Source organism: Triturus cristatus, chromosome 5_1, assembly GCF_964204655.1.
Source record: "Triturus cristatus chromosome 5_1, aTriCri1.1, whole genome shotgun sequence".
Taxonomy (NCBI): domain Eukaryota; kingdom Metazoa; phylum Chordata; class Amphibia; order Caudata; family Salamandridae; genus Triturus; species Triturus cristatus.
This window is the reverse complement of record NC_140587.1, coordinates 915,298,776-915,320,387: the sequence shown is the minus strand read 5'-3', so window position 1 is coordinate 915,320,387 and position 21,612 is coordinate 915,298,776. Positions and strand designations below refer to the sequence as shown.

The window sequence follows — 21,612 nt, the reverse complement described above, 5'->3', positions numbered from 1 at the left end:
CCCCAGTCATGTTCTAATTATAATTATCACATGGAGTTGCGAGTTCCTTATATCATTGATTAAATTTGTATTGCATCAATTTTGATGTGTCACTCAGCCTGGCTCAAGGAAACTCTTTTGTTGACTAGAGATGTTGTAAATGACATTATGAAACTAGATGCTGTGAACAATATTAGCTGGCTAAAATACGTTGAATCCAAACTTCAGGTGGCTGGTTTACACCACCTTTACGAAGACCCGAAGATGTGTAGGTCTATCTCTAAAAAAGAGTTGAAAATTAATCTACTGACTCATTTACAGGCGAGGAGGCAGGATATTCATTTTAAACTTTCGACAGTCAGATTATATCACGCTGTCCCGAATATAACAATGACCAATGCGAATTAGACCTATTTATCATTTACTACAAATTCTCAACACAGATATATTTTAATGAGATTTCGCTTAAACTATATTGCCTTGATGTTAGGTCTTCCATCTAAAACCTATGTGATGTCCGAACTTCCACCTTGTCCTTGTGACAAGCGATCTATTCAGAATGATCTCCATTTTTTGTTCTTCTGCAAATTCTATGGTGTTAAAGAAAAAGATTCATTGTCCCCCTTATTCTCTAAATGGATTTTAAACAATGCTGTGTGGCCCTATACCATCTCCATTTACTGTCTGATTCCTTTACATGCTTTTCTCTGGCCTCATTCTTTTTATCTCTCTTGAGAAACAGGAGATTATATTGTCTTTCTGATACTTAAAGTGTAAATTAAGCCATTGGATTGTGCAATAATTGTGTGAACATTTATGAATTATTGTCTCCTTTTAATCTATCAACAACTTTTTAAACAATATTTTTTTTACTTCTTTTACCAAATTTTGTTTTAATACACGTAATTGTATATCTTAATAACAGTGGAAATTGATGTACATGTGTTTGTAGAATACTTTTTATGCCATTGTTGTGTTGGCGAAATAAAGTTATTTCTGATTGATTGAACTAGGTCAGGGATGAAGCTGAGGTAAGTACAGCCAATAGTGAAGTGCACAGGAAACATCTGGGGTCCAGTGTCTGAGACATTGCCTAACACAGTAGGCGCTGTAGAGGCCAGACAGAATCTCCTAGCACTACGTTGGTTGATTTTCTTAGCACTTGGAAGGAGGCTGTGCACTGTGTTGAGGAAAATGTATGTGTTGGGGGTGGTAGAAGGGGCACATTTGAGAGCATCCTTGTGGATACCAAGAGGTAAGGGGTCAATGAAAGTTTGAGGTAAGAGGTGATGTGAAAAGAACATGAAAGATGGGACGGTTGAAAGGACAGCTAGTAGGGCAGATGGGAGATGTAAAGGGGGTAGCAAACGCCTCCTTATAAAGGGAGAGAAGGAACAGACGTTAGCAGGTTAAGGAGAAACACAAACGATCACAAACGCAAATGATAAAAACTGTTTTATTGGAGAATTGTTGAAATGGGAGATGGTAGGAAGATTCAAAACCACATATTTTTATTTGAAAATGGAAAGGCAAACAAATTCAAAATGTATAGCGCTGCACACATAATTAAGGCAATAGTAACAGGCTGGTCCAATTTCTAAAACATTTCACTTCTGTGTAGCTATGAGGCGATATGGCTGTAACAAAGAACAATAGATCTAGCTCATTAGGAAGACAGAAGATATCCAGCTGGTGCTGAAGCCCCAACTGTGTTTGTAACAAGACATCATCACCAGCAAACAGCAATCTGTTAATACTGCTCAAACATCCTGTGTTTGTTTAGCTTGAAGGAAGAAAAAGAGGAAAGGAAGGCAGTATGTAGGGGAGGGAAGGAAGGAAAAGTAGGGAAAGGAAAGGAAAGGAAAGGAATGGAAAGGAAAGGAAAAAAAGGAAGAGATGTGAGTCAGGAGCCTGAGAGAGGAGAGGAAGGAAAATAAAAGAATAGAAAGATAACCAGAGGATTTTCAAAAGGGAATAGAGAGAGAATAAACAGGAACTGAAATAGGCCCGCAAAAGCAGGATAATAGAGAAAAGGTTGGAAGGGAGTAGAATGGAAGGACAAAGGAATGAATAAACAACAAATAAGGAGGGGAATAAAGAAGAAAGAAGAAGCAGAAAGAAAATATTGGGAAGAAATATGAAAGAAGTAAAACGACACAATAAAGAAAGGAAGAAGTATAGAGAAGGAGAAATAGAACAAGCAAAATAAACAGAGAAGGAACAGAAGAAACAAGCAAAGGAAAGGGATAAAATAGAGAAGAAAAAACTAATAAAGACAAATAATAAGAAAAAAGAAATAAGAAAAGAAAAAAAATAGTCAGCCACATGAACAGAGAGAACTATTTAGTTTGAAGAAGTGGATTTTTCAGTACTGGTGTTTCGTCACAATGTCAGAGCAGTTGTATTGCAAGGAATAGAACATGGCACAAAGGGAGGCCTAAAAAAAATGTAGATTTTGTTAAACAGTTGAAAAGAGTAGCTAACTTACAAGATGGATTTTGAAAGCATCAAGACAGACTCGCTTTTTGACTTTTTAAATCCCGAAGGGTTCCATCCCTACTGCTAATGACGTTTAAGTCACAGCACTCATGTACAAGTTGAAAAGTGATGGCTGGCAGTTTCCTGTGGTGTGAATGTGCATTATTGTCCTAGGTAGATTCCCTGTGCTTCACTGCAGTGGCGTGGCATGAGTGTCATGGACATGATGAAAAGAGGAAAATGGACCTTCCTGTGCTGTGGTATGGTAGCAATGTACCGCCAGTTGCCTAGCAAGGGGGGTGGGGCGGTGCACCCCTGGCGGCACGAGTTTTGGGGGCGACATTCTCTGCCCCCTCGCTCTTACCTGCAGCCATTGTGGGGCAGAGGCCACAGGAATCGCCAGTACCCCGTCCCCGGTCTTCCATTCGCCCGCCATGGGCAACAAACGCAGGCGCTGCCATGGGTGGCATAAGGCCTAGATACGCCACTGAGTACAGCCATATTGGGGTGAGTGGCTCCCTCACATTTCTGGGTTCCAACGGCACTGCACCAGCAGCATTAATTATAGCTATGCCCCTGCTTCATTGTGACCACTGAAAAGTCTTAGAAGTGGGGGCGATTTATAGGTGGCATTAAACCCTGGGGCCATTTGGACACCACTTTCTAAAGATGCTACTGCTTTTTGGTGCAAGACTGATGAGTCCACTGAGTAGCGCAAAGGATTTAAACAATGAAGTCATATAATTTGGACATCCATTCTCAGATAATTCCAGTGGCCCTAAATAAGACTTTATACCCAAGAGATTTTCCAATCAAGTCTAGAGTCAGAGAGCTCACAAACTAAGGGGCATATTATCAAGAAACTGCGTTAAAATTATCGCCGCTTTAGCGGCAGAAAAGTGCTGCTTAGGCGGCGATAATGGGCTTGATAATATGCCCTTGAGAATTCCCATAGAAGCCCATGTTCTGGTGTCAACATGGGCTTCTATGGGAATTCCCTGCGGCATATTATCAAGCCCATCATCGCCGCTTTCGCTGCAGTTTTCTGCCGCTAAAGCGGCGATAATTTTAACGCCGTGCTTGATATTATGCCCCCACGTCTGGGTATATTATACCATGGTAAATTATTATGCTTATTCTTTTATTAGGTATCGCTTAAGATAGCACATGCGCTGTCTGTTGTCTGGCATATTATTATCTAACTGTGGGTTTACAGTCAGCACTTTGATTGCAATTGTTTGGCTTCATTGTCACTCTTTTTTGCTTGCTACTTATTCATCAGCTTTTGTAGGCTTTCCTTCCTCTTCTTGTGTTTGCCCGTCCCGTGGCGCATGGATGCATTACTTGTATCCTTCCATTGCTCATTCTTCAAGCGCTACATTTTACCTCTTGTTCACGCACTCTATGACAGTGCATGTATTTTCCAGCTGACTTCCTTGTGTACGTAATACCCTCTGTGTTTATCGCCCCCCTTCAGTTTCCGTTCTTGCTTCCGCCACCAACCACCTTCCGTTGTCATTCTTTCTTCTCCACCAGCCCCTTGTCCATTTCTCTCCCAGAGCCACCTACAGAGGATGACCAGGCATCCCGGATTTGCCCGGATAGTCCCGGTTTTCCGCCAGCTGTCACGGCAGATTTCAGGAAATTAAGCTCATGTCCCGGTTTTTAGATAGGGGCGGCTGAAAACGGTGGGAGGTATCTTTTTATGTTTTCCAAAGCAGAGATAGTTAGCAGCTGCTATAGGAAAGCAATTTAATTAACAGGCAAGATACTGGCTCGAAAAATGACATTTTAGTATGTTCTTAATGCCTCTTCTGTAATTTTCTGCTAAGAAGCACTGTCCTTCTCTGCGCTGGGTTGAGGTAAAATTTTAGTCCTTCCTCTATTTTTGGGAAATGTCCCGGTTTTTGGCTTTAAAATTCTGGTCACCCTACACCTACCCTTCCTCTGTTGTCTGTTTGTTTTCCCAGACCCTCCCATCCACCCTCTGTTGTCTGTGCGCTTCTCACGCAACACCATACCACCCATTTTCCATTTTCGTATTCTTTCCCCAGCAGTTCCCGCCACCCTCCGTTGTATCCCTTTCCCGTCCACCCTTCATTGTCAGCTTGCTGCCGCAGCCCCTCCCGCCCATCCTCCATTGTCAGCTTTCTTTCCCAGCCCCTCCCATTCACCTTCAAAGGCCTGGGTGAAATTTAAATAGCATCGGTATAATTCACGTAATTTTGAGAATTTTTCATTATACCTGAGAAATTAGACTATTGTGCCACCTCATCTAATTTTGTGCCATTTGCACTAATAATTTACCACGAAACACTCAATTTATAGTAAAAAGTTACAACAAACGCACACAAACCACAGAACATGATTGGCTGGTGTGCGCAGTGTTTTTGCCAAATGTGTCCTCACACGAGGCGCAAGGACACATTGGAAGTAAAATTACAGATGTGTGCTTTGCGTAATTAGGCGTAATTTCACAAAATGCGTGCCCCAATAGTTCTGCAAAAAGTAAATTGCGCGAAATTAATTTCCCCTATCGCTGGGGTGGGTCCTGGTGCCGGCCCTTTTTAACCTCTTTTTGGCTGACCTGACACAGCAGTTGCAATCTTGCAACTCCAACGCCCCAAAATTAGAAGGCATGCCAATCTCCAGCTTTCTCTAAGCCGACGACGTGGTCTTGGTCAGCCACACTCAGGTGAAGCAGCAGCTGCTGCTCAACGTCAAAGGCCTGACCATCAACCTTGGGAAAACCATGACCATGACATATCACAACAACAAAAAACAAGCTCCGACATGGTTCTGGGGAGGTACCCGGATTGAAAATACAGAAGGGTGCAAATATTTAGGGGTCATTATTTATAAAAATGGCTCTTACACTTTCCAGAAAGAAGCTATTAAGAGGAAAGGCGTAGGGTAAACAGCCATTACATCAAGACTTTTACTACGCAAGTCATTACATCGCATGCGTTACAACGCATGCAATGTAACAACGCGTAGCCATTACTGCGCATACCATTGCATCGCATGCGCTTTTACAACGCATGCAATGTAATGGCTACCCACATTGTTGTGAGGAAACTGAAGCTGTTCCGTTTCCTTACAACGACGTGCAATGCCCCTCAGTCAACGCTGGAATCAGGAGAGAGGAACCACGAGGAGAGAGAGGTAAGGGGATCGGGCATGGGGTTACATTTTTAGGGTTTAGGGTAGTGTGGAAGTAGTGTTGTAATGTTTGTGTAGTGTAGGGATGTTTTTTAGGATTTAGAGTAGTGTTGGGGGGGCCTGAAGGGTAGTGTTAGAGTGTAAGGACCGGGCTGGGGGTAGGGGGAGAGTCGTGCTGGGGGTAGTGTTTTAGGGTTTAGGGTAGTGTTTTGGTGTTTGTGTAGGGTAGTGTATTTGGGTGTAGCGTAGTGTTGAGGTTGTGGTCATGCAGGGTAGTTTTAGAGTGCAGGGGCCGGACTGGGGGTCGTGCAGGGGGTAGTGTTTTAGGGTTTAGGATAGTGTTGTGGTGTTTGAGTAGTGTAGGGTAGTGTTTTACGGTTTAGGGTTGTGTCGGGGGTAATGCAGGGTAGTGTTAGAGTGTAGGGACCGGACTGGGGGAAAAGGGAGGGCCATGCTGGGGGTATTGTTTTAGGGTTTAGGGTAGTGTTGTGGTGTTTGTGTAGTGTAGGGTAGTGTTTTAGGATTTAGGGTAGTGTCGGGGGTCGTGCAGGGTAGTGTTTGAGTGTAGGGACTGGACTGGGGGTAGGGGGAGGGTTGTGCGGTGGTAGTGTTTTAGGGTTTAGGGTAGTGTTTGTGTAGTGTAGGGTAGTGTTTTAGGGTTTAGGGTAGTGTCGGGGTCGTGCATGGCAGTGTTAGAGTGTAGGGCCCGGCCTGGGGGAAGGTGGAGGGTCGTGCTGGGGGTAGTGTTTGAGGGTTTAGGGTAGTGTTGTGGTGTTTGTGTAGTGTAGTGTTTTAGGATTTAGGGTAGTGTCGGGGTCGTGCAGGGTAGTGTTTGAGTGTAGGGACTGGACAGGGGTAGGGGGAGGGTTGTGTGGGGGGGTAGTGTTTTAGGGTTTAGGGTAGTGTCGGGGTCGTGCATGGCAGTGTTAGAGTGTAGGGCCCGGCCTGGGGGAAGGTGGAGGGTCGTGCTGGGGGTAGTGTTTGAGGGTTTAGGGTAGTGTTGTGGTGTTTGTGTAGTGTAGTGTTTTAGGATTTAGGGTAGTGTCGGGGTCGTGCAGGGTAGTGTTTGAGTGTAGGGACTGGACGGGGGTAGGGGGAGGGTTGTGTGGGGGGGTAGTGTTTTAGGGTTTAGGGTAGCGTCGGGGGTCGTGCATGGAAGTTTTAGAGTGTAGGGACCGGACTGGGGGAAGGTGGAGGGTCGTGCTAGGGGTAGTGTTTGAGGCTTTAGGGTAGTGTTGAGGAGTTTGTGTTGTATAGAGTAGTGTATTTGGATTTAGGATTTAGCGTAGTATTGGGGGGATTTTTAATTCACAAAATGTGTTGTAAAAGTATGCGGGTATTTGGATCCATTGTAATGTCATTTTAAATGCATTTCAATACACTTGCGAACTAATGGCATGCGTACTAATAAATTGCATTGTAATGGTACTTGCGAACTAAAAACATTGTTGTGAAAGCATGCGTTGTTTTGCTTTGCATTGTATCGACATATGTTCAAGGAGTAGCTCTTAAAAACCTCAAAAGGAAATTGGCAGGGTCTTCACTGGCACCCCTTTTTCGAGTAGTGCAAGCCAAACTTATACCGAAGATTTCATGCAGGAATAAACTACTTAGCGGCAGGGACGCTGGAGTTTTGGACAACATAACGGCATGATCGTATCGAACTATCTTTTCATGTCCATGCTCTACCTCTATGGCACAGATTCGTCTGGAGTTTGGCCTACTGAAACAGGCCCTGGCCAGGCAGGGAGCCTATGTAATCTGCTGGAACAAAATCAGGAAAGCAGAGCACAACACACTGATTTACCTCCTTTGGAAGGGGCTGCAGGATCGGGACTTGCCATCGGCAAGGGCCTACCTTCAGGAATCACTAAGAATCATAGGGCTTTTGCAGTTTTGGGATGCCCCTACTAGCCATCAGGTCTTCAAGAAGCTAGTTTGGAAATCACAAAAAATCCACTCGCTCCCCGAAGATGAGGCATCACTGACGTGTAGAGCCCACGGATGGATGGTACTAAATAACTATAAGACTCCTGCGCCACAAAAATATGTTAAAACTGGATACCCAGCCGTTGTCAAGGAGCAGTTTCTAAGGTACCAGTTGGGGTTGTTGTCCTCAAACCTTCATCTTACCCCTTGGCAGGGGGAGGGTCTGCCTGATTCTGGCAGATCATGTGGTTCTGGGAAGGGAGACTGGCTCCACCGGGTCTGTTCTTGCATGGCGCTGCTGGAGGAAAGGAGACAGCTGTTAAAAGTCCCCTTTCACCAAAGAGGCGTATTCACGTGGAGGCAGGTGGCGCTGGCTTGCTTTGATCCATGGGACCCACAGCTGAACTGCTGTTTTGTCAAATTCTTGCTGAAGGTGGGAAAACAGAGGCCTCAGAACACACCTAATGACATTGCCACGCGGGCACCAGCAAGGAGTTAAGCCAGAACAGCAGGATATCTCTCATGAGGGCAGCCCTGTCGGGCCAGCGGCAAACTACTCATGTGAACTGTTCTACCACGATCAAGGGGGAATGTTTGCTCGTCTTTGGTCACCAAGGCGACTCTTAGACGTCTGCCTTCCCTTTCGTGCCCTGTCTGCCCCCTGGGCGCATCCCTTCAGTCTTTGCACTTTGCACTTTAACTCAGGGGATGTTTTGGTCTCTTGCCGTCTCACTGCTTTGAACAAGGGACAGACAACACTGACTGCACCAGTAGGCTGATGTTGTAATTTGTTTTATTGCTTGTGCAGCACACCTGTATAGTCGATTTTTTTAAGGATTTTATTATCTGTGGTACTTTATTTAACCTTTTTACTGCCTGTTTTACGCATGGGGTGTGTTTGCTTTTGCATGGGGCTTTTAACTAAGACTAATTAATTTGAGGAGGCGACTAGCAGCCATTTTCTGCTTTAAGTTGCTGTATTTTATTGCAAAGGTTTTATGGGATTAACAAATAAATCTTGAATCTGAATCTACTGGGTAATATGCTCTATGTTTGTGGCTTGTGTTTTCGATCTAATAGTCAGATATTGTATTTTCGTCCCTCAAACACACACTGTTGGCTGGAACAGCCCCTCACTGTCATCGGTCTGTAAGCACAGGGCTGCTCGGTGACTGGGGGACCTTCTGAGACCCTCCCTGACAGGCGGGGGCCTTCAGCATCAGTCAGGGGCCATCAGCTTAGAGAGGGATGTCCTCACACAGCGAGCTCTGCCTGGGGCAGGCTGCAGTGATCTTAGCTCACGAAGCCCCGGGACCCACAGAAGAGCTCTCAGAGAGCCGGTTAATCCCAGCAAGCGCGTTCACGCCGCAGGCAGCGCGTCTGATCACAGCCGAGAGAGGAGGCCATTATCCCGCTATTAGCAGATCACCCCCGGCAGGCTGGATGAAGCGGAATTTGGCAGTTTTAATAAAAATAATCATTATTCTTAAATCACAGACAAGAGTGGTAACCACTGGAAGCATCGGGTGGGGTGAACATTAAGGATTCAGCGATTGAGTTACCACAACTTGGGGGCATATTATCAAGACAGGTGATAAAATTATCGCCACTTTAGCGGCAGAAAACTGCGGCTAAAACGGCGATAATGGGCTTGATAATCTGCTCTATGGAATTCCAATTGAAGGCCATGTTAGATGTGAAGGACATCGAAACTGAGCTTCAATTGGAATTCCATAGAGCATATTATCAAGCCCATTATTGCCGTTTTAGCCGCAGTTTTCTGCCGCTAAACCGGCGATAATATTATCGCCTGTCTTGATAATATGTAGGGGTGGGCGGAATTTGCGAAATTCACTTTCGCAAATTATCGTGAAAATGTTAAAAATCTCCGCAAAAACACAGAAATATCGCGAAGATGCGGAAGTTTTTCTCCCGCCCGTTTGCGGTATTTTCTGCGTGGTCGCGGCTCGCCAACTTACCCATGCGGTTGCTCGCGGGCGCGGCCATCTTGTTTTCACTTGTCTCGCGGTGCATGATCGCGAGAAGAAAGACGTGATCGTGCGACGAATTACGTTACTGCGGGCGCGAACTGTCGCGAGACAGCGCAAATGCCTACCAACAATCAGACATCTCGTGGAGAACGCGACCGGCCCGGGAAAACTTGTCGGCGAACGCGGGGATTCAGGTAAGGCGATCGCGCGCACGCGAGAATGTATTATTTTACAACGCGAGCAAGCTAAAAATTTCTGGTAAAATGCGGATTGCGGAAATTTTGACATTTTCGCAATCTCCGCGGAACGCGAAAATTTCAAATTATCGCAATTTCCGCGAGCGGAACGGAATTTTAGCCCAGGCCTAATAATATGCCCCTTAGTCTGAGTGACGCATCTCGCAGAAGGGTCGGGGATATAAAGGACAGAGAGAAAAGGAAGGAAGAACGGAATGGCCAAAACTGCACAGGGAAGGTGGGAAACGTAACATACTTGCTTCTGTGGGGTGACTCGTGATGGTGCAATTTTAGGCAAAAATGAAAATTTGCCAGCACTAGCCTCACAGATTAGTCGCCAGCATTTCCGTAGTCCACCAATGCCTGATTCCTAAGGCTTGGCACCGACAGGGCCGCCAGGAGAGGGGTGCAGGACTTTATACTCCAGGTACTGCACTTTTTCTGGGCCCCACACTCATGCTCAATTCTTAAATTTTTTATTTTGAAGCAAACCTGCTGTGTTTATTACTGATGAGGCAGCTATCACAGCTAATTCCACTAGAATGTGCCAAATTCTGGCGTGCCATGCTGGCTCGTGCTATGGGGCCAAGCATGATGTTTTTTAACCTGGCCCCGCAAAAACGTCTGCCATGCAAGAGCACAGGTTGTGTCTGCGGTGTAGCAGACTGTAGTTCACCATCAAGAGGGTCTGCTCAGCTGATGCCCAGGAGCTTAGTCTAGGCAGCCCTTTTGTAGTAGACTGTCAGGCCCTATTCCATTCTATTCTATTCTCGGAGTTATAGAGCGCATGGCTTCTCATAAGGGCTTCCCAGCGCAAGATATAACGCGACAGCTGTCCCGTGGACGCTATTCAAACAGTCTAGTCTTTAGTAGTGTTCTAAATTTCAGTTCAGCTTCAGTTTGTCTCATATGCGGCGGGAGAGCGTTCTAAAGCCTTGGGCCCTCACTGTAAGCACAAAGAAGCTGAGTAGGGGCGGCAGTAGGCATCACCTGCTGTAGGGCAGTCAAGAGCAAGGCTCAGCTGAGAGGACCCACCTTGTGCTGTTTTATCATATGTAACTCTGCACGTGGGCATAACGCTTCTGCTCCCATTGTGTTGCTTTGTAAGGTTTTGGAGGAGGGATGGCGGACAGCTCAGTGACACTACCAGGGTCCTGCAGCGTCTCTCCTTGGCTGTCATACATGCACCATGTGAAAAAGCAAATAAAACACACATCCTAAATGCAAATGCACTCTTGGGATCCATTAGATTCCCTCGTAATCCTGTGCACCACTGGCCCCAAATAGTGCCTTACAATCTGCTTTTGGAAGTATGACGCAATATGTGTTGGCAGGTACACAGTCCATTTTCAATTCAGCACAAATCAAATATTTTTTTCTAATGAAGAAATCTCTTGCCCTTCACTCTTTTTAAATACGCAGGCATTCTGTTCTTATTCTCACCCTGGTACGGAGCTTACAACTTCCTTAGACAGGGGTAAATTTGCACGAGTATCCACGGTTGGAAACTACCATTGAGGGATGTGTGAAAACTCACTAATATTTGAATGTGTGGGTATATTTCTACTTCTGGTGGTAGAGCTTCACCGGGTCACTGATAGAGTTGCCCCAAATCTCAATTGTCAATTGCATAAAGTCCAATGTATTTTCAGAATTTCAGAATTTACAAGCGCCATTTGCAAGGAAAATTACTAGCAAACATGCTTCTAGATTCACTAAGATGGGCATTTCTCAACTAGAATGTTTTTGAACATCAAAGGTGCACAAACGTATTTGTGAGTCGGGCCAAATATGTTTTCAAATGTGGTAGATGTTCTCAGTTAGGTTTTTTTTGTTGGCCTATTTTTCCTGCGACAAGCAAGTTGGTTTTGTCTGTGATTCTCCTTGCACCGTCTTCAACCCAAACAATTCACTGGTAGACTAAAACCGAAAGACAATCATGGCCCTGCTGATGCTTGGGAGTGACATAGAAGTTTGGTAAGTCAGCCCAGACATTTGACGATCCCATGTCCCTCTCTGCCGTCCCATCTACATAAATCTTACTCCTTTTTAGTGAAGGAACCACTTCCGGGTGAGTCAGCAGTCCCGAGTCACTTTGAACTAAGGGACATATTTACAAGGGCTTTATCGCCGCTTTTTTGGCTTTTAAAGCCAAAAAAGCGGAGATAAAAATATCGCCCTATTAACAAAAGGGTGCTAACATGCATTGGCGCATGTTAGCACCCTTCTACCCAACGCCTCCCTTTGCATCTCTAACGAGATGCAAAGTGGGCGCCACTGGGCAGGACAACCTTGTAAATATCGCTTATGTGCACATTGCGATATTTACAAGGCTGCCAACGCATTTTAGCTGACTTTAGTTTTGGGCGAAAACCGCTGTTTTCGCCGGAAACTAACGTCTGCTAAAATGCAGACTTAGGCATACCTATTATGGGTGTGGATTGTGCTGATACGACCCTGTGGGTCATATCAGAAAGGTTATCGCTGTTTTGCAGGGAACATCGCTGGAAAACCAGCGATGTTCCCTGTAAAACGGCGATCACCCCGCTATCGCTGGTAATTATCTCGCCCTGGTGAAACGCGTTGTAAATAACGCGCCAACAGGGTGATATAATCAAGCGATAGACGGCGATAAATAGAAAAGCGCTCAGCCTCTAAATCCGGGTCGAAGTAGATCAGGGGTCACCTTACATAAGATGCCGCTTGTTTCCCATCTCTGTCAAGCGCACCTTCCCTAGGTGTGTCCAGCAAAGACATGTGCAATATCCAATATCAAATACCAAATGCATGATTCCAGTGCATGCAAAATGCAATGATCTCAGCGCAGGTGCGAAATCACGCCTGCGCTGGGAAAGCACAACACTGAAAAGTGGACAAAGGGCTTGAAGGCACTCAGGGGCATATTATCAAGGGGCCGCGATAAAGCTATCGCCGCTTTTGCGTCTGTTTTCAGGCGAAAAGCGGCGATAATTTGATCGCATTATCATCAAGGACACGCTAGCGCGTGATTCCTTGACTTAGCGCCCGTTTTTCACATGCCTCGCCTCGCATCGATAATGAGATGCAAAGGAGGCATGGCTGTGAAAACAACAGGGATAATATCTCGAAGGCAGCTTCGCGATATTATCAACGAGGGGTAGCGATATTTGAAATCGCGTTAGGTATGCCTTAACGCAGGAATTTAACGTCTGTTAAATTCCTGACTAAGGCATACCTACCATGGGGGGTGGATTGTGTGGCTAAGACCACAGGCCCTATCATCAAGGATATCGTCGTTTTCATTGGAACATCGCTTGAAAACCAGCGATGTTCCATGGAAAACATCGCTATTGCTGGAATAATTATCGTCATTGCGCTATGCGTTGTTAATACAGCGCTAGCATGGCGATAATTTCCAGCGATAGCCAGCGATAAAAATCCTCACGCTAAGAGCATCCAGCGATAATTATCGCTGCCGCTTGATAATATGCCCCTAAATTCTTTTTTCAAAGCAGAAGGTCTGCCAGCTCTTTGGGGTGGAGGAAGGGATCCCCCTAATTAATGCACTAAAAGTGCGCCACCTCAGGGGGCTGTGTGGCCGTGCACTTGCATCTGCTGGTCGGTGCGGGCAAACGGGAGAAGCATTCCCTCATTTGCATTAAGCCATACCCTGGACTAATGAAGCAACGCCCCATCGGGATCGCACATGTTCAAAATGTAGACCCCCTTCATCCATATAATAGAGGGACCACACTTGCATCTTCCGCAAAACCAAAGTGTCTCAGGGGCGGCGGATGAAACTGTTGTTAACATCTGTTGAGCCCTGGGGCACTGCCTGTCATACATCCCAAGATGGCGGTCAGCCATTACACGCCACTGTAGCCTAGAGGTGACATGATGGATATACTTTTCCTGACTGCATGAAAAGTGTAAACTTGACACAAGGCCTCATTCTATGCGGTGCACAATGCAAAAAAACAGGCACATATTGTTATTGCTCCCGTTTTTTCACTTTATGCCCATTATGTGCTAGATAAAACTTTTCCCACTCTCTAGTTCAGAACAGTACATTTCCTCCGTGTTCTCTTGCCTCGAATCACATGCATGGGCATTATCCCTACCAGTGTGAGAGGGATAACGCTACGTGGAAGACCTGTTGCCAACCTGCTTTGCATGTTATTCCCGATTTAGAGTTGCCAAAATTGTAAACAGCTGCAAAAACAGACCCCACACCACATGCAAAGCTGCAGTTTGAATGTGGCCTGTAGTGTTTCCTTTGATGTGCAGAAGAATTATTAGTACAGATTGATTTCCCAACAAGTGCAATTCAATTGATGGGGAATAATTCCCCATAAGTGTTTAACAAATATTTCAAGATCTAATTTAGGCATTAGATACCGAATCTGCAACAAATCAATGAAAGTGCAAAGTACTCATTAGTATGTAACACGAATACCACACGTTGAATAAACCATAATTAGCTCTCACATATGTACACCGAAATACACCAATGGCAACAGATGTCATTACAGACAAAGGCGCATAGGCCATCACCAATTTCATAACTGCGGACTGCCCTAAGTAGTAAAGAAAAAAACTACAAAGATACAAGAAATCAGGACCCCCCCCCCCCCACCTGCAATGTGTACATTGTGTATCTTGTGTCTGTTCACATAGTAGAGTTCATTTAAAAACCCCACACTTGAATGGTCAATTGTCCAAACTGCAGAATTTGGGAGCTAAGTGTACAAAGAGATGAAAATCTTTATATTTCACTCCTCAAAATTCTCAACTAGTAGAGAGGCACGGATACAAAAGGCCAGACTCAAAATACCTGAACATGTAACTCTTACATATATATGTGGATTTACTCTTACAGTTGGAGATTTGTGTCTTTTACAGGCTTCACAACGAATTCCAGGAGTACACTGTCATTTCACGAGTACCCCAATTTAGTTAGGTTACTCATTCAGATTTTCCACTCGGTGAATCCACATGAGAGAGAGAGAAAGAGAGGGAGAGAGAGAGAGAGAGAGAAGAGAGAGAGAGGATCTATGCCCTATGCTAATTGGACGGGACCACAGTGAATCAGATGACAGAGTAATTAGTATAATATGTGCCCAATTCTGTCTCAACCTTACCAAATGAAAAGGTGAATAGGGGAGGCCATGCATGTCTTACACTACTCGCACCACACATGGGGGCATATCAACAACAACCGGCGATAATCATCGCTGAGCGCACTTAGCGCCAGGATAATTATCGCCGGCTACCGCCGATTTTTAACGCTGAGATAGCGTGCTATTAGCAACGCTTATCTCATCAGTGATAAAAATCCTGGCGCTAACTGGCTAACGTGAGATTATCGCTGGAAACCCAGCGATAATCTCACGTTAGCTAGTTGATAGGGACTCACAAACTTAGCCATGATATCCACCTTCCATAGGATATCATGGCTAAGTCAGTCCTGAAGCAGGTGTTAGGAAAGTAGCGATAACAGGTGTTATCGCTACTTTTCCTGACGCTATGCTTCATAGCGTGGGGCTTGATGATAGGAGAAATGTCGCTTAGCGACATTTCTCCTATCATGTCAGGTCAGGAACGTCCACTTTGCAACTCATTAGAGATGCAAAGCTGGGCGTTAGAAATCCCCACGCTAAAGCAAGGTTTCACGCGTTAGCGTGACCTTGCTAATATAGCGATAAAATTATCACCGCTTTTTGGCCGAAAACGGCTGCTAAAGCGGCGATAATTTATTATCGCCTCGTTGTAAATATGCCCCTAAATGAGATAGCATTCAGGAGAGGCAATGAGTGCCCTCCTCTGTCTTAATCTTACAAATAAATAGATGGCAGGAAGAGCAAGTGTGCCCTCTGCTGCTTGGACCATACTAAATTAAGTTTCAGAGGGTAGAGGAAATGTGTGCTTTTTCCCAACTTTACCCAATTAAGAGGCAGAGGAGCAGTGTGGGGAAATGGGTGTTCTGAAGAGAGTGACATGAGGGGGTGGAGCAATGCGTGCAACACTCATAAAAAGAATGCGGCCTAAGGGCTAGGGCGGCTGACCTCGGATCTTGGGAACCGGGTTTGATGCTGGGCAGAGACACTCAACATTCTGTGATTCTGGGCAAATCACTTAATCTCCCTGTACCTAACAAAAATGAATGTGTCCGTCTGTAACGTAACTGGTGCTCATGTAAAGCACTCTGATACCTTCAGGTCCAGGGCCTGTCCTAAGATTTGTGGGGCCCTGGGCAGAATAGAAACATGCAAGGCCCCTCTAAATTGCATAAGATGTGATGTCACAGAAGGTGACGTCATAGGAAGTGTCAACTGACCATTCATTTTCTGGCACTGTTGAAGTAGCTTTGCAAGAAGGTACTACTCTAATGTGGATATCACTGAGAAGGCTAAAATGACAAATAATAGCCCTAATAAAATAAGTGCAAATATTTTAAAGCTCTATTATGTTGAATTACAACACATCAAACTGGGTTGAAAAGCTAGGTCAGTATCTCTTCAAAAATGATGTTTCCAGATTAGTGCATGTGTTAGATTTGGGGGTCTCTAGTTGGCAGAGGTATTCACCTTAGACCAAATAGGGACCCTTGCTTCTAGTCAGGGTACAGGGACACACACGGTAGATAACCCCTGCTCACCCTCTAGGTAGCTTGGCTCGAGCAGACAGGCTTATCCCCAAGGCAATGTGTAAGGTATTTGCACGTAGACACCACAATGACCCCTCCTCCGCACACCACAAACTTAGACCACACAGGTGAGTTATATCAAAAATAATATATCTTTATCTAGTTTCCGCAGTTGAAATCAAGCATCACAGGTTTACACAATAGTCGCTTTCTTAGTTGGTCGGGACCGTCAGACGATAGTCTCTAGTCTCTTGAGTGATTCGATACTCACTGAGAATGAATCAGTTTGTAGGCTCTCGATGTTTTAGGCAGCTACGTTGCTCCGGCGGTGTCACTGCGCTCGTTATACAAGCGCTCCTCGGACTGTTCAGTGCAAGGTTTCCACAACTCCCTCGACGAGCCCTCAATGACGATGTCGACGTCACCGGCGTCAGCCACTCACAGCGCGGCTTCGTAGAGCAAGGAAATACGACTCTCGATCTGCTTCAGGCCTCCGGGCCGCGGCCAGGCACGTGCCGATGAGCACGTCGATCTTCTTGATGCGGCAACCGGTGTCGGGCCCGGCTCGGTGTGGTACTCTCTAGCAAGACAGAGAGCAGCCAGCCCACCTCACAGGCAGATGTTGAGAAGCTTGGTAGAACAGTCCACGGTCCCTGCGGCACACAGCAGCGCAGGTGGGACACAGCAGAGTCTTGAGTTCTGGGCAACCTTTCTATCCCTGAGTTGCGAAACAGGAGGCCAGCTCTTCTCAGGCCCTTGGAGATTCAGTTGAAGACACAGCACACAGCAAAGTCTTGTTTGGTCAAGTGGATAGGGTCAGCACACAGCAGGACCCCTTCTTCTCCTTAGCTTCAGTTGTACGCCAGAACAGGTCAGCCTTTAGAGCACACAGCACGGCAATCTTCCTTTAGTTCTTCAGCGGTCCGTCTTTCAGCAGAGGTTCCTCTCGATGGTCGAATCTAAAAATCTGTTGTCAGGGGTCTTGTACTTATACCCCTAAAAGTCTTTGAAGTCTTTGTGCAAGTGGGTCCTGAGCCCGGTCTGATCCAGTTCTGGGTGTTGTTGGAGCACCTTGTTTTCCTGGTCTCTACATTCTTTTCAGAGTGAGGGGCAGAGTCGTCAGCCGCCCAGCAGGAGGTGGAGCCAGCGGAGTGGTAGGCAGGCACAGCCCTATTCAATCCCAGGTGCTATCTCCTCCCTCCACTCTCCCTGCGATTGTCGCCATTCAGCAGAGGGCTGACTCGGCCAACCGCCCGGGGGATCCCCAGCCCCTGTCACTCTCAAACCAGACAGTCAATCCACAAGCGCGCCCAGGCACACAGAAGGGTCAGACAAGAGAACAGCTACTCTCTAAAAAGTACTGTTCTCCAACTCAGGATTTAAAAACAATCTCTCCTAAAAGATGTGTTATCAAATGCTGAGCTCAGGGATATCAAACACTCATGTCTTAGCTTGTTCGTATGAGAAGATAGGCGGATAGCCATCGGCACCCGCCTCCCTCATGTTAGCCTATGGAACAAGATAGCCTTGCAGTAGTGAACACACAAAATGGCCGGTGTTCACTACCAGAACATGTTACCTGCACTAGTACATGCTCTACCTTCTACATACACTGCACCCTGCCCAGGGGGGTACCTTGGGCCTTCCATAGGGATGACTGACGTGTATGAAAAGGGAAGGGTTAGGCCCGGCCAGTGTGGACACTGGCCAGGGGGACATGGCAGTCCGGGGACTGCAGGCAGGCCTGCGGCGGCAGGCCTGAGACACTGTTTTAGGGCTACACAGGTGGGTGGCGCAATCAGCGCTGCAGACCCCCTAGTAGCATCCGTCATCACCAGCCCTGGCACACACAGTGCACTTTACTAGGGACTTCATGGTGATACAGATGTGCCAATCAGGTATATCCAATCAATGCGATATTTTACACAGGGAGCACTTACACTCTGGCACTGATTAGCAGTGACAGAGTGTCCAAAGCATCTAAACCAGCATATCGAAATCCAGCACAGCATCAAAAATCCAGGTAACAGAGGCAAAAGATAGGGGAAAAACCCACGCCAAGGATGTCAGGTCTAACACGTGTCCCCTCCAGCTGAAAGCGGGGAGAACTACCCACCCTCTTGGGAGTTCTCATCGCTAAGGCGGAAAAACCTGGACAGACCATCAGCATTGGCGTGCTCTGTACCGGGACGGTGTTCCACCGTAAAGTCCATTCCCTGTAGGGAGATGGACCACCTCAACAGTTTTGGATTCTCACCCCTCATCTGCATTAACCATCTGAGGGGCCTGTGGTCGGTCTGAACACGGAAGTGAGTCCCAAACAGGTAGGGCCTCAGCTTCTTCAAGGCCCAGACCACAGCAAATGCTTCCCTTTCCATAGCGCTCCACCTCTGTTCCCTGGGAAGTAGCCTCCTACTAATGAAAGCTACGGGTTGGTCCCCGCCCTCGTCGTCCATCTGTGAGAGTACTGCTCCCACGCCTTGCTCTGAAGCGTCTGTCTGCACTACGAACTCACTCGAAAAGTCAGGCGCCTTAAGCACCGGTGCTGTGCACATTGCAGTTTTCAGGGCATCAAAAGCAGTTTGACAGGCCTCGGTCCAATTCACTTTCCTGGGCTGATTCCTAGAGGTTAGTTCCGTTAAGGGGGCAACAATGGTGCCGTATCCCTTGATGAACCGTCTGTAATACCCGGTGAGTCCTAGAAAGGCCCTCACCTCTGTCTGCGTCTTGGGGGGTTCCCAAGCCAGAATGGTATCGATCTTCGCCTGTAGGGGCGCCACCTGGCCGCTCCCCACCTGGTGTCCCAAATACACCACTGATCCCTGCCCTATCTGGCACTTACTAGCCTTGATAGTGAGGCCTGCCTTCTGCAGCGCCCTCAACACTTCACAGAGGTGTTGCAAGTGTTCCTCCCAAGTGGAGCTGAACACAGCAATGTCATCCAGGTACGCGGCGCTGAATTGCTCCAGCCCGGTCAGTACCCGGTTGACCAGTCTCTGGAAGGTGGCAGGGGCATTTTTCAATCCAAAGGGCATGACCCGAAACTGGAAGTGCCCCTCTGGCGTTGAAAATGCCGACCTCTCCTTTGCCCCGTCAGTTAAGGCAATCTGCCAGTACCCCGAAGTCAAATCGAAGGTGCTGAGGTACCGGGCAGCTCCTAACCGATCCACGAGCTCATCAGCTCTGGGGATGGGGTGCGCGTCAGTCTTGGTGACCGCATTGAGCCCGCGGTAGTCCACGCAAAACCGAAGTTCTGACGGGCCACCGGGTGTAGCAGATTTCTTGGGAACGAGGACCACTGGGCTAGCCCAGGGACTGCTAGAGGGCTCAATTACCCCTAACGCCAACATCTTGGAAACTTCTTCCTTGATGCTGGCCCTGACCTTGTCAGCTACTCTGTAAAACTTCTGTTTCACAGGCAGGCTATCTCCAGTGTCCACATCATGGACGCACCAATTGGTGACACCTGGTGTCAGGGAGAACAGGGAGGCAAACTGACCCAACACCTGGCGACAGTCGCTCTGCTGCTCCGGGGTCAGTGTGGGCGAGAGGACCACACCATCTACTGACCCGTCTTGCTCCTTCGCTGCCAGGAGGTCAGGGAGTGGATCACTATCCTCTTCCCCACCGTCATCTGTAGCCATGAGCATCGTCACTTCAGACCTCTCGAAGTGGGGTTTGAGGCGGTTCACATGCAAGACTCGAAGGGGCTGCCTAGGAGTCTTCATGTTGATCAGGTAGGTCACCTCACTCTTGCGCTCTACCACCTCATATGGCCCGGTCCATTTGTCGAGGAGCGCACAAGGCTCCACCGGCGCCATCACCCACACTTTCTGCCCGGGATGAAATTCTACCAGAGTGGTATTCTGGTCGTACCATCTTTTCATCTCCTCCTGGCTGGCTTCTAGGTTCTCCTGAGCGAGCTTCCTGAAGCGCTGCGTTTGGTTGCGGATGGCCAGCACATAGCTGAACACATCCTGGGGGGTTTTCCCACGGGATTTCTCCCACCCCTCCTTCACCAGTGTGAGAGGTCCTCTAACAGGGTGGCCATACAGCAGTTCAAAGGGGCTGAACCCTAAGGACTTCTGAGGCACCTCCCTGTAGGCAAACAACAGGCATGGTAACAAGACGTCCCACTTCCGTCTCATGGGTTCCGCTAGGCCCATAATCATACCTTTCAGGGTGCGGTTGAACCTTTCAACCAACCCATTTCCTTGAGGGTGGTAAGGAGTGGTGAACTTATACGTTACTCCACACTCCTCCCACAGAGACTTCATGTACCTAGAGATGAAGTTGGTACCCCGGTCGGAGACCACTTCTCGAGGGAACCCTACACGGGAAAAGATCCCCATCAATGCACGGCCCACCACGGGTGCTGTGATTGTCCTGAGAGGGACTGCTTCCGGGTACCGAGTGGCGTGATCCACCAAGACCAGGATAAACCTGTTGCCTAAGGCGGTCTTGGGATCCAGGGGCCCTACGATATCAATGCCCACCCGCTCGAAAGGGGTGCTAACTACAGGAAACGGCTGGAGGGGCGCCACGCACTTCCCTCCGCTCTTGCCACTGGCTTGACAGGTTTGGCATGACTTACAAAAGGTACCGACGTGCTTCTTCATCTGGGGCCAGTAGAAGTGGGTGACAAGCCTGTGATAGGTCTTGTCTTGCCCCAGATGTCCTGCGAGAGGCACGTCGTGAGCCAGACCCAGTAAGAAGTTCCTGAAGCGCTCGGGTACCACCAGCACACGGGCTGCACCGGGCTCAGCGAACTTAGGCTCACTATACAGTAAGTCATCTTCCCAGTAAATCAAATGTTCCTTGGACCCTAGGCCTGCTGCCTGGTCTGCAGCCTGCTGCCGCACACCAATGAGAGAAGGGCACTCCTTCTGAGCCTGGCAGAATTCCTCCCTGGAGGGGCCACCCTCTTGCTGCCAATGGGTCAGCTCAGGCAACTCCCCCAGTTCGGCCACCTGCTCCCCTGTAGGTTCCAGGGCATCCCCCTCAGGTTCTGCTTCCTCCTGGACCGTGGGAACAGCGGGGGCCGGTTTCCCGCGCCCTCTGCCCCTTCCTCTCCTGGCAGGTTCCGGGGCCATTGTTCCAGGCTCCAGTTCTACTAATTCACCCTTACTGGCTGTCATGGCACGTGTGGATACGCAGATCCACGCTGGCAGTCCTAACATCTCCAAGTGAGTTCTGCGCTCTACGTCCTTCC

The 21,612-nt window shown here is 47.5% G+C and overlaps 1 protein-coding gene and 1 pseudogene across 1 annotated transcript in view; both read right to left on the bottom strand.

Moving 5' to 3' along the window:
* LOC146831595 (voltage-gated potassium channel regulatory subunit KCNG2-like) overlaps positions 1-21,612 on the bottom strand; it is a 1,031,696-nt gene that overhangs the window by 970,771 nt on the left and 39,313 nt on the right. The gene's annotated exons all lie outside the window — the stretch shown is intronic.
* LOC146831594 (peroxiredoxin pseudogene) overlaps positions 5,087-21,612 on the bottom strand; it is a 74,226-nt pseudogene continuing 57,700 nt past the window's right edge.